The sequence below is a fragment of the Monodelphis domestica genome, chromosome 4 (genome assembly GCF_027887165.1).
Source record: "Monodelphis domestica isolate mMonDom1 chromosome 4, mMonDom1.pri, whole genome shotgun sequence".
In the NCBI taxonomy this organism is placed as follows: domain Eukaryota; kingdom Metazoa; phylum Chordata; class Mammalia; order Didelphimorphia; family Didelphidae; genus Monodelphis; species Monodelphis domestica.
The window spans coordinates 64,000,337-64,014,177 of NC_077230.1; positions in this window are offsets into that span (position 1 = coordinate 64,000,337).

Consider the following 13,841-nt stretch of genomic DNA (forward strand, 5'->3'; position numbering starts at 1 on the left):
ACATGTCTGTTGCCTCAGGGAAATAGGATGTTATAAGATATGAGGTTTAAGTAAGATAGTATTGTTATATTTAACCAGGGCATCATTTTTTTCAGGAAATGCTATATTCTAAACAAGAAAAATTGCTACATTTTTAGCAGACATAGGAAATCCAAGATGATGGTCATTACTGTTGTCAGATTAACAGTAGTCCTTAAGCATTAATTCCAGGAGAAGACCCAGAAAAGAAAGCAAAAAGAGAAGAATCTGTTAAACAAACAAAAGCTCTGTAAAACTGATGCTGAGAAGTATTAGGATTAAATATAAGTGGACTTAATTAGTGGAATATTCAATCATGCAAACACTTTGCTTTTGCTAATAATCAAGTTCAAATTGCCTGTGGGAAATGAAACTTCTATTAACCTTTACTTATACAATAGGACAAAGTAAAAGTAATGATTTAAGCCTAGATCTCAAAACCAGGAAGGTGAGACTTCTCCATCCTTTTAGAAACTCTTCTACTTAAATATATATATATATATATATATTTTTTTTTTGTTATGAAGGAGACTATTACAGGGAGCAGTGTATGTGGTGTCATTAGAGAAGGACATCAGTGAAAAATAAAGAGAAAATAAGTTTGGTTATTGAACACTTTAAAGGGATATTGAAAGAATGTCTCCTTGTTTTTCTAGAGCAACGTTGACATCAGTGAGGGGGATTTTTAGTGTTAAAACTCCCTACACCAATAAATATTGAAATGATTAAAATAAAAGCTTTTTCTTTTTAAAACTGTTAAAATGTAACTGAAAGAAAACCGGAGCTCCAGCCATCCTCTAACTCACTAGACCGCCAAAACCCCAAATCATCTCTGATTCAAAGCCCCGCCCCCCCCAGGCGGGGGATGGTCTTTATATAGATCGACCCTGAGCCCTGGAAGTAGGGAGGCGTGGTCCTTCCCCTGCACAGGATTGGTCCAATTCAAGACCAATCCCACGCCAGGAAATAGAAGGGAGGGACTCCTGGGGTATGCTGGGGAATGCAGTCCCCGACCAGGATCCTTTATTTTTTTTTTAAACCCACAGCATGGACCTTCTTTGTAACATATACTCCCCAGAAAAGTAGCCTGAATGCATTGGGAGTCATTTGTTTATAGTTATACAGCTTAAACTAACATTGGGAGTCATTTGTTCATAGTTATACAGCTTAAACTAACAATGCAAGGATGGATTTTTATATCATATGGCAATTTCTCTTTCATTGTAAGGATTAATAAGAATTATTATCAGTCAGACATGGGATTGATCAGTCATAAATTGAATCAAAGAACCATATGGCTCTTAGCTGCAGCATTTTTCTCAATGAAATTATTGCTAGCCTACCCAAGTCAAATGGCCTTTTCCTTTTTTTCTCCTTAACCCCACTTATGCTTTTTAATATTTACATGTATATGTATATATATATTATTTTTTTTAACTTAAGCTTGCAGCATCTAGGTGGTTTGGTAGATAAAGTACTGTATTTAGAATCAGGACTCTTCATGAATTCAAATACAGTCTCAAATACCTACTGTGTGACCCAGGAAAAGTCATTTAACCTGTTTGCCTCAGTTTCTCATCTGTAAAAATGAGAAGGAAATGCCAAACCATTGTAATAGCTTTGCCAAAAATCCCAAATAGGTCATGCAGAGACATGACTGAAAATGGCTGAACAAAAAGAATCTCAGTTCGTTCTAACTCCTGCTTTTCTCATGGTTTTTGAATTCTCTGTCTTTGCCTGAGGCTTTTGTTTTTCCCTTTTGCTATTGGTTACTTCTCTCTCTTTATACTTACTGACTTAAGGGGCTAATTCATCCAAGAGTTTCAATCACCTGTGAATGGATCATGTTCATAGCTATATAATCAGACCAGAATCCCTATTATTTGGGGGCTCTAAAAGAAGATGTTGTATAGAAAGCATTTGAAAAATCATATGGTATTAGATAAAACATAAATTGATTTAAAAATTCAAATTCTATTCAATATAATAGCATATAATATGTAGGCTCTTTGAAGGCCAGGCAAGTTTTTTGTTTTGTCTTTATGTCTTTAATGCACAGTAGCACAGAAGCCTTCAGTTCTTCAATCATTATTGACTATTTTTTCTGCTAACCTGACTTAGCTGATCATATCTCAACTTCCAATATTGTACTTTCTTTAGGGTCAATTCTGGCCAGGATTAGGAGCATCAAAACAATCCTGATTTTTCTTTTTCCCTCTTCCTTTTCTCCCCTTGGAATCAGGAGAGACCTGGATACATTCTCTTATTACATTTGTTGTAGGAGCATGAAAAAGTCATTTTAACTTCTCAGAGCCTCTTTGTTCACCAGGGAAATTGGAAATAATACCTGTAGCATCTAACTATTAGGTTTGCTGAGAAAATAAAATGAAATATCATAAGGAAAACACTTTGCAAATGTAAAAGTTACTATCCCTCTTAATCTTTCTTTTGCATTAGGATGTCCCAACTCTGCCTGAATCCTGAGATGCCTTTGTAAAAAGACAGAATTCACAGCTGTTAATCATGTGACCAGAGCAACAGGCCAGGGAAATCACAGGAAAAGAGGATATGCAGTAAGTAGCCTAGAAGAAAATACAACAATCTGAACAAAGTTGGAAGCAGTAAATTTTCTTCAAGTTGCTGAAGACAGTTCAATTTGCAAAAGCCTTGGAAGTATTTCTCAGACTAGAATAAAAGACATCAAAACAAATACGAATAGGAAAATTCATATTTGAAGTTAGGGATTAGAGAATACCAGTCATTTTACAGGTCAGTACATAGTCATTTTGAGACAGTTCAATCACCTATAAAAATCTACTTGAAAAGAGCAGAATAGCAGGCATTCCAACAGTTTTGCTAATCTGCTGTGCAAAAATACAAGTCTTGAAAACTGCCTCTGGTTATAATATTGCTACAAATATGTTGGATTTTTTCCCCAGACAAATAAAACATGAAAAACCTATTTTATTTATAAAAATAAACCCATCTTATCTTTTCATTTATTCAAGGATGACTTTGTTCTATGGCATGCCCTTCAATAAAATTATAGCTTAGCTTTAAGAAGCCTACAATTTCAGGGCCTTATTTTTCTATGAGTTAGTTTTATCTTTTCTTGATTTAAAAACTATTCAGTGCAGTTAGAAAGCAGGGATATAATTACACACATGCACACACTTTCAGCATAATTTTATAGCCCTTATTAAATTTTTTAATTACATGCATTTGGGTATAAATAATAACCTAGAAACTTATCTAAATATTTTTTTCAAATACACCAGTAGCTATACTATGAATAGAAAATTACTTTATAATATTTGGGGAAATGTCTGAGCTTAATACCTTCAAGGTAAGATTTAAATTCTTGTTTAATTTTTAATTCACTATATGTGAAATTTAGAGAATAAATATTATGTCCATTTTGTGGCAGTTGCCAATAGCTTAATATATTCCCAGGTGGAAAAAATTAACAAAAAACAAAACAAACATAGATTAAAATTATTATGAGACACCTTTCTTATTTATGAGCAGAATATGCCTACTTAAACTGGTTTCAAGTAGGTGAATTTCATTGTTTGATTATGCTTATTTGTATTATCTTGGCCCAGATTCTGATAAATATATTCAAAACTACTTTAAGTAAACTGAAAAGAATATTTCCATTACAGTTCATGTAATTATAGCATGAGTGATTTAAAATATGACTGAATTACCTCCCCAGGGCAACTTTCACATAATTAGGAATGGCATAAATAGTCCTAATTAATTGTATTTCTGGGTAGTCCTCTGCTTCAGATGAATCATTGTTCTTGATGATAGTAAAGAAAAATGTGTGTTTGAATGATACATTTATTTATTTTTTTAATGTAAAACTGAATGACAATTATAAAATATCAAGTCAAAAATTCTTATAAAGGGCCTCCTTCCAAAAGTTATTTGTTAGTCACTTAAATGATATTGTGCCATCAGAGATAGAGAACCACTGAATGATAAGCTAAGAAATAGTCAACCATTTTAGTTCATGAATTTCAGTTGCACTGGTCTCAAACTTTATCTCTATTTCCCCCACCCCCCTTATTTTCAGCCTTGATTGGTCAAAGGGTAAAAAAATTCTTTAGTAATAGTGTCTTCACACTTGGAAAAAGAGTCAATACCTACATATATATTGGAAGAGAATTATTACCAATACTACTCCTAAAGATGATATTTTTTTTTACTCTACTGAAACTACCACTTACCTACCATCAGTGGACTAGGTATTCTTAAGTTGTTTTTCAAGAGACATGATGGTTTATTTGCACTTAGCCTTGTAAATCTTCTTATTCATTCACCCATTGGATGAATAAATATTTTTGCAAGATAGCAAAAAAGGAATTTGAAGCAGAGAGACTAATTAGAACCTCTTATAGATTTTCAGGGAAGTACTTTAAAAGGACTGAAATAGAATGGTAATAGGAAAGTCAGAAAGGCAGGGAGAAAGATGTGAAAATCATTATAAAGGAATGAGCAAGACTTGGGAACGGATGAATTATTGGAGAGGAAAGTCTTAAAGTTGATTCTGATATTTCAAAACGTTGCTGATTATAGGAATGGTAATTTAGGCACTAACATCATGAAGGTCAGTATTGAGGGATGATGATCACAGATTTGGAGCTGGAAAAGACATTAGGAGTCGTATTGATTCATTTTATATTCAAAATTAAGTCTGAGAGGGACTCACCCAGTATCACAGAGATACTAAAGACCAGAAGTAGGATTCAAACCCAAATCTTTCTGACATCAAGTTCAACACTCTATCTACTATATCAGCAATAGGAAACTTAAATAGGAAAGGAGGAGGGCACTAATTCATACATAAGGATTTTTTATATTGCATATTGATTTCACCTTAAAATGTGATAGTCCCACTTATATTTAAATCTGCTTCCCACACTTAGGGATGTAGGCTGCCTTGTGTTTGACACTTTTACACTACTCCTAAGTACATAAGTTACATATGTAACTGGGGAAAATAAAATATTTTAAAATTTTATTTTTTGAAAAGAAGCAATGCTTAGTCACTGAAGGATTTATAGAAGACATGTGACATAGCCCAACCAAACATAAAAAGATGAGTTTTGTGATGAAAGGAATGATAGACTGAAAGGAAGAAGGAATGAAGTCTAGAAAACTTACTAGGAGGCTATTCTTCTAGGTATTAATGAGGTTCTCTGCTAAACTAGTAGCAATGGATGTAGAGAAGAGAGAGCAAATCTGATAGATATCACAGAAATAGAGTTGATGGAATTTGGTAAATAACTAGATATGAAAGCTAAGTGAGAGGAGATAACTCTAAGGTTTCAAACTTGGGAGACCAGCTATGGGGGGGAAGAGCTATCTAGTCAGAAGAGGCAATCAATGACACTTAAAGCTACTGAAAAATAAAAGAAGGTTGAATAAATGGCCTGGGATTTGGCATTTAGATCAATAGTGATGTTAAAGGAAGTTGCTCCATTAGAGTGGTAGAGGCTTCTAGAAGACTTTTTATGTGGTATTAAGAAGAGAATGTTCAGTGAAAAAGGAAGGTTCTAGAAAATATATTTTTTAACAAATTTAAAATTAAAGCTGAACACAAAGGAATTAGAGACCTAGAATGGTCAAGGAAAGGCTTGTTTTCAAGACTAAGCATATTGGAATAGTCAATATTCATTTATTAGGGATTCATGACCTAAGAGACACTATTTGTTGAGTATTAACGAAAAAAAGAAAATATGGTCCCTGAATGCAAAGAATTCACATAACAGAAGAGAGAACAAAAAAATGACGTTTTTATAAAATATATGAGGAGGAAATTGGAAGTAACCAGGAAGACACTAACAGTGAGGGGAAAGGCTTTTATTTTTTTCCCAAATGATAAGATTTGAGTTATCTTGAAAAAAATGAAAAAATAAAAAGGAAATTAGGAGGAAGAGAATTCTAAGAATGGGGAAAGCCAATGAAAATGCACGGAGTTGGGAGGCAGATTGATATGTGCCAAGATCATGAAGATTACCATTGTTGTTGAATCACAGAGTATACAGAGGTAAATAAAATATAAGAATATTCAGAAGGCAGGAAGGAACTAATTTATGGAAGGCTTTGAAAATGAAACAGAAAATGTACTCTTTCTACTTCTTTGGGGCAATGACAGATAAAAGGGGCATTTGACAGTAGGTTTATAATTGGAACACAGTAGAAAATACCATATTAATCTTATATTTGATAAATAAATATCCAAGATTTGGGGATCAGTTTTTTTTTTACTTGACAAAAACCACAGGAAAAACTGTAAAAGAATAAGGCAAAGACTAAAGGTAAATAAAAATCTCACACCATATACCAAAATAAAATCAAAATGGATATAAGGTTTAGTCATAAAGATTATTATTATAAGCAAATTAGGGAACAATGGAATGTTTTACTTGTCAGATCTATGGATAAGGGAACATTTTTATATAAAACAGAGAGAAAGGATTACAGCTTAGAAAATGAAGAATTTTGATTACAATTTTTTGGTCCAAGCAAAACTAATGTAGACAAGATTAGAATAAAAGTAGAAAATTGAGAGGGGAATACAACAATTTTTTTTGATAAAACCTCATTTCTGAGTCAAATTTATAAGAATAAAAGTCATTCTATAATCAATTAATGGTCAAGGAATGTGAGCAGGTAGTTTTCAGATGAAGAAATCAAAGTTGTCTAACTGTAGTCATATGAAAAATGCTCAAAGTCACTATTCATTGGGGAAATATGAATTAAAATAACTCATACTACTTCAAACATAAGATTGGTTAATATGATAGAAAAGGAAAATTATAAATATTGCAGGGAATGTGGGAAATACAATCTTGGTGGAGTTATAAACAGATCCAACCATTCTGGGGAGCAATTTGGAACCATATTCAAAAGCTATAAAACTATGCATACCATTTGATCCAATAGTACCCTTATTGGTCTATACCCTACATAGGTCATTTAGAAAGGAAAAGAACCAATTCATACCACACTAGTTACAGCAGTTCTTTTTAAAAATTGAGGGGATGTCCAACAATTGGAGAATGGTAAAACAAATGATATATGATTGTAATGGAATATCATTGAGCTATAAGCAATGATGGCAGCTAGGTGGCTCAGTGGAGAGAGGGGCTGGACCTAGAGTTCGGATAATTCATTTTCCTGATATCAAATCAGGCCTCAGACAGTTAATCTTGGGCAAGTCACTTACTGTTTGCTTCAGTAAATCATTTGTAAAATGAACTGGAGAAGGACTTGGAAACTACTCCAGTATCTTTGCCAAGAAAACCTCACAAGAGGTCATGAAGAGTTGAACATGGTTGAAAAATGACTGAACAAGGAACCTAAAGACAGGATACTTTCAGAAAAATCTGGGAAGACTTTTATGAACTGATACAAAGTGAAGTGAGGTGAACTGAGAGAATATCATACACAGTAATTGTACAATGATCACTTGTGAATGACAAAGCTAAGTAATACAATGATCTAAGATCCAAAAATGGAAAAATTCAAGATCTGAAGAATTTATAAGAAAAACTCTATCCACTTGCAGAGAAAGAATTGATAGAGTATGAAAGCAGTTTGAAATATATTAAAAAACTTTTTTTTGTTTTCTTTTACTACATGACTAATATGAAAGTGTTCTGTGTGACTGCACATGTACAACTTACTTCAAGTTTACTTGATTTCTTAAGGGATAGGGAGAAGAGGGAGGGAAAAATTAGGAACTCAAAAATAAAAAAAAGAATGTTAAAAATTGCTTACACATAATTGGAAAAAACAAATGTAAATAAAACATTTTAATGATAAAATAAAAAGCATGCTATTCATAACTATGCAAATTATTGGATCCCTTTGTATCTCTGTTCACAAAAAATAGAGATGCCATTTGAGAAAAAAATGGCTGTATTTGAAATCCTCCCCAATATAAGCTCTGCTTCAATTACAGCAATTATTCAATTTATTACCTTATTGATGAATTATCTTGTAAAATTATCATAAGCAAAAGGTAAAACAGATATTTCTTTTAAATTCTGAAAATTAATAATGAGGTTATCTCTAACTTTCTTGGCCAAATATTTTATAATAAATTTAAATTCCTCATTACAGTATATCTGTTCCCATTATTGATATTATCAATTCTGATCCCATCTGCCAGGGATACTGAAGCAGATTACCAGAATTATTAACAAGTCTGCTCCTCCAAATGATCCAAAATAATTCATAAATATGAGCATCTGACCCCTCAGCTTCCTTCCAGTCCTAAACCTCTCATCCTTTTATCCTATTATATTTTAGATGACTATAGTAGATTGGCACATTATTTCATAATATGTCACACAAAGAGAATTCTTTTCCAAAAAAAATGTTCTTATTTATCAAATATGTAGGACAATGTTATACTCGGGTAACTCTTGGAAAATATGAACTCAAAAGAAAAATTCTGATATAACAAATAATGGCTTTCACTAAGAAGATTTGGCACTAATAAAAGGTCCTAATCAACCATTCCTATCTAATTCAATAAACATTTATTAAATCCCTTCTGTATGCCAGGCATTATGTTATGCATTAGGGATGTAGAAAGAACATCTCTGCCTTCAAGGAACTTGCAGTATAAAGTGGGAAATGGCAAAAAAAAAAAGGCAAGAAAGTAGAGGTGGGGAAAACACCAGGCAGTACCCATCAAAGGGGGAAACCTTGTTGTATAAAACCAAGAAGGGCAGCAGATGCTGCCATAGAGTGAGCCAAGAGTCCAGGTTCTGCCCTATATAAAGGAAAGGAGGAGTTTTGTCGCCTACCCACCATTTCTCCAATCAGAGAGGAGGCTTAGGGTGTTGGGTCTATCAAGGTTTGAGTTTTCAGCATGGCAGTGAATTTAGAAATGATGAGCTAGTCCTGGGAGGGACATCTTGTTCTGTGGACTTGAAACTATTTCTATAGCTAAAATGCATTTAAAAAATGGAGTGAAATTGAATCAGATCTTTCCAGGGACCAGATCTACTTTAGGGATATTTACTAAGTTTAGATACTATGAATCTCCAAACTTAAGCAATCTCTCCAAAGAGCTACTGAGAGAACTAAGCTAAAGGAACAGTCTAACAATTCTGGAGTCCTTGAATCTGTTTTCCAAATGTGGTTCCAGATCTAATTTTATTGCTTTCATTGACTTTCAGATAGAAAAATGTTTATAGATAGATTGATATATATGTATATATACACATATCTACAGTCATATAATATATGTGGAAAATTTACAATATCCATTTTCATCACCTCCAGACAAGTTTTGGATTTTAAAAGGGAAGACAAGTTTAATCGTAAGATTGAAGCTACAACATACTTCTTTTCTTCTCAACCCCCTTGCTGAATTAGGATAGAAACAAAGCTCTTTCCTTATTTGTAATAAGCCTTGGCAGAAAAAAAGGGGATATGTGCCTGGGCAGCCACTCTAAAGGTTTTGTGTCTTCTGGCATCAAAGTGCTTCAGTCAAAGAAGCTTGAAAAAGGCATGTCACAAAGAGTATAAATTGGAAGTCGTGGAAGTAGGGATGTCTTCCTGAGAATCTGGTGTGAGTAGGTGTATAGTAGGGGCTGGCTCTCAGAAGGCAAAGTGGTGGCCACATGTGGATGATGTCTTCTTTTTCTCTGGCTTGCTTTTTATTATTTAATATGTAATTATACATTAAGATTCAGTCTCCAAAGAATTTTTAGTCATAATATGTATAAACATATATTTTTGATTCATCAAAGGTAACTCCTCTTCTGACTCAAAAATCACAAGATGTTTTCATTCTATCATCTTATCATGTCACGGAAAGACAAGTTATAGAAGAGAGAGGGGAGTGGGGGGAGAGAGAGAAAGAGAAAAGAGAGAGAGACAGAGAAGGAAAGGGAGGGAGGGAGAGAGGGAGAGAGGAAGAGGAAAGAGAGAGGAAGAGGGAGAGAGAGAGAGAGAAAGAGAGAGAGGGGGAAGAGAGGGAGGGAAGGAGAGAGAGAGAGGAAGAGGAAAGAGAGAGGAAAAGGGAGAGAGAGAGAAAAGGGGGAAGGGAGGGAGGGAGGGAGAGAGAGGGGGAGAGGAAGAAGAAAGAGAGAGGAAGACGGAGAGTGAGAGAAAAGGGGAGAGAGAGAAAGAGGAAGAGGGATACAGAAAAAGAGGAAGAGGGGGGGGAAGGGGGGAGGGGCGAATAAGATACCACATTCTTCCTCCTCATTACTTCATCTTTGCAACATCTAGTTGCAAAAAATCCTAGACACGGTGCACCCAGCCCTTGCTTTATATCTCTCCATAGTGTTTAAGCTCCTGAAGTTTGCTTTGGACTTGAAATATTGAGGAGTGCTGTGCTGATGTCATGTCAGAGTATTAAATATTATAGGAACTAGGGATTCAAACTAGGGTGCCTACATACACTTTAGATATTTATTATTCCTATAATTTAGTCTATGACTATTTAGTAGGTGCTATTTTTTGAAGCTTGACAATTATGTAACCTTACTAACTAAAGCCAGTTTTATTCACACAAAAAAATGCATTTGGAATGACAAGATCCTATATTAATTCTATTATTGTGTGACTTTGGGTAAACTACCTCACATCTGTGGCCTTTAGGCAGCTCATCCATAAAATAAGGGTTGTTGACTAAATGACCTCCTGGACCCCTTAAAAATCTCAATCTATGGTCCTGTGACCTGCTGAAGGCATAAACCAATAATGACAATGCATTATAATGAATAGGGGACTGAACCCATAAGCAGAAGGATGGGTTTAACAGCTCAACTTTGACACTAAATAGCTGAGTGATCCTGGACAAGTGACTTGACTTTTTGATTTCCTCATCTATAAAATAAGAATAATATTTACACTTTACTACCAGCTTTATAGATTAATTGTAAGTCTCATAGGAGGTCATAAGTGCTTTAGTCTGTTGAAGATAGTCCTGTTAGGAGAAATGCAGTCGTGCCAGTGTAGCAATTGCTTGCTAGATTTCTGCCTGGAGACGACTCAAACTCTGTGTGTCTAAAACAAAATCATCTTCCCCATCTGACCTCACTCCTTCTGATTGCCCTGTTCATTGTCCAGTGGCCTAAGTTTGTGATCACAGAGTTATCATTGACTCTTCCCTCTTGCTCATCCATTATACTCAGTTTCCAAATCTTGTCATTTTTACCTTACACAAAACTCTGTCTCCTTTCTAGTCACACAACCATCACCCTAGTACATAGCCTGGGCCAGTACAATAGCTTTCTGAAGCTGCCTGCTTCTGGTCTCTGCTTTCCTTTCCATATTCACATGCTTATTAAATTGATATTCCTAATGCTCAGACCTGACCGAGTTAATTCACTGTGAAGACGTTTCAGTGATTTCCTAAAGTTTCTAAGATGAAATCCATACTCTTCTATTTGGCCTTTATAACCTTCATAGTTTGGTTCCAGCCCATATTTCTAAACTGATTTAATATAATTCCTCCGTCATCTATTCTATATTACAACTAAGTTGGCCTACTTGGTTTCCCTCATATTCTCTTTCCTTTTCAAAAGCAATTCCTCATTCCTGAAATGTCCTTCTTCCTCACCACCACCTACTAAAATTCCTAGGTCCTTTTTAGACTCAAGTGCCACATCTTATAAAATTTTCCTAATTTATATATAATCCCAGTTTTCCAAGTTATTATTGTCTCCTTGATCTGGAAATTAATATATGTTTATTTTGCTGATGTGTTGTCAGGAGGAAGCTAGAAAGTCTATTCCTGAATAATTGGTTCCAAAATCTTTCCAATCCCATTCTCTCCAAATGATCATAGACAGACAAAAGAAGATAGAAAAGAGACAAGGTGGCAAGGGTGTTCACTTTCTTTGTTTTTACAAAGGGGCCATATGATTTGTCAACTGTTTTTAAAATGTTTTTATTTGTTTTTAAATATCTTTTATGTTTTTAAATGTTTTTAAATTTTATTTGTTATTAATTACAAATTAATTTTATTAATTTGTAATTAATTAATTAATTACAAATTAATTAATTTAATTTAATTTAATTTTTATTTGTTTTTAATTACATCAAAATTCCCATGTATCTCCCTCCTCTCCTCTTCTCCCTGTGCTAGAGAAGGCACTAGTTCACAAAAAATTGTATACAAACTGACATTTGTGTTTCTGTTTATTAGTTCTTTCTCTAGAGTTCACATTCACAAGTTATTCTTTAAACATGCATTATTTCTGTAGCTGCATATAATACTTTCTTAGTTTTAGTCATTTCATTTTTCATCATTTCATGTAGAATTTCCATTTTTTAAAAAATTATTCTGCTCATCATTTCCCATGAAGTAGTAGTATTCCATCACAATCATAGGCAATGACTTGTTTAGCCATTCCACAATTAATGAGTATCCCCTCAATTTCCATTTCTTTGTCTTCACAAAGAGAGCTTCTATAATGATTTTAGAACACATAGGTTCTTTTTCTTTTTCTCTGATCATCTTTGGAACTAAATCTAACAATGATATTGCTGATTTAATATCTTGATTTAATATATTGATTATATTATATATGATATTGCTGATTTAATATCTGATATTGCTGATTTGATATCTAACAAGGATATGCAAAGCTTTATAACTCTCTGGGAATAATTTCACATTGTACCACTGCAAAAAAAAATCTTGACATTGATTAACTGAAAATTGATCAGCCCAAGTGGATTTTAAAAAGCTAACTTTCCAAATATGGAGACAAAATCCAAACAGGAGAGCTTTGTAGAGTATGACTTTGACCTTTGGTGACCCAAAATAGAATAATTGATGAAGAAATAACCCTCCACTTAAGAGCCTCTCTTTGCCTTTGTCCTTACCAAAAGCTAGAGAGAATGAAGGGATTCCTCAGTTTTCTTTATCATATTTATCAGCCCTAGTAATTGGTAATAGGGTTAATTAACCAGAGAAGACACCACATCCAGGGAATTAAGGAGAAATTCCACTCTGTTGAGTATGACTATTAGGAAAAATGAAGAGAGCCACATATAAATTCAAGTGAGAATCAGCCAGGAATCATAGGGTTTTACCTGTAGAAAGAAATCGTCCCCAGGAATCCAGTTGAGAAACCTACGCAGTAGGAATCTGTAAAAATAACCATAGAAAATACATTGAGACTCTGACATGCCAGAAGTCTGAGTTTCCTGACCACATGTGTTTCCCATATGTGTGTTTCACTACTAGAAAAATCCATGTATGTTCAGTCTTCTTGCTGATTCTGCCTGTATTTGACAATGTATCCCAGGCTCTCAGAAAGACTATTTTATGACTATGCCATCTTAGTAAATGCTTTAGTTTCATCTAATTGTGTCTACTAGTTGACTAATAAAGTCAGTTCATTGGCTTGGGCTTGCGGTCTTTCATTTCAGGATTGTAGACCCACAAAAAACCTTACCCACAATAGAAAGCTGGAGTGATAGCTATAGAGGTGAGTGTACGCTACTTTATTCATATACATGTTTCTCTCTCCTTGGTAGAATATGAGCTCTTTAAGGGAGAAAAATATTTATTTTCCCCCTTAAATGACTAGAGATCAGTACAGTGATTGATAAATAGTAGATTTTAATTACACTTATAGAGTGGTCTCTTTAAAAATATCCCAAGGATGCCTATTCTTTCAACATTTTTTATCAATAACTTGGATTGATGCATAGATGTCATAATTAACAAATATCCACCTGACCAAAAACTGAATGAGATAATTAATATTGACAGTCAGGATTCAAAAGAATTGAGATAAGGTTTTAAAGCAAAAATCCCAATCATATCC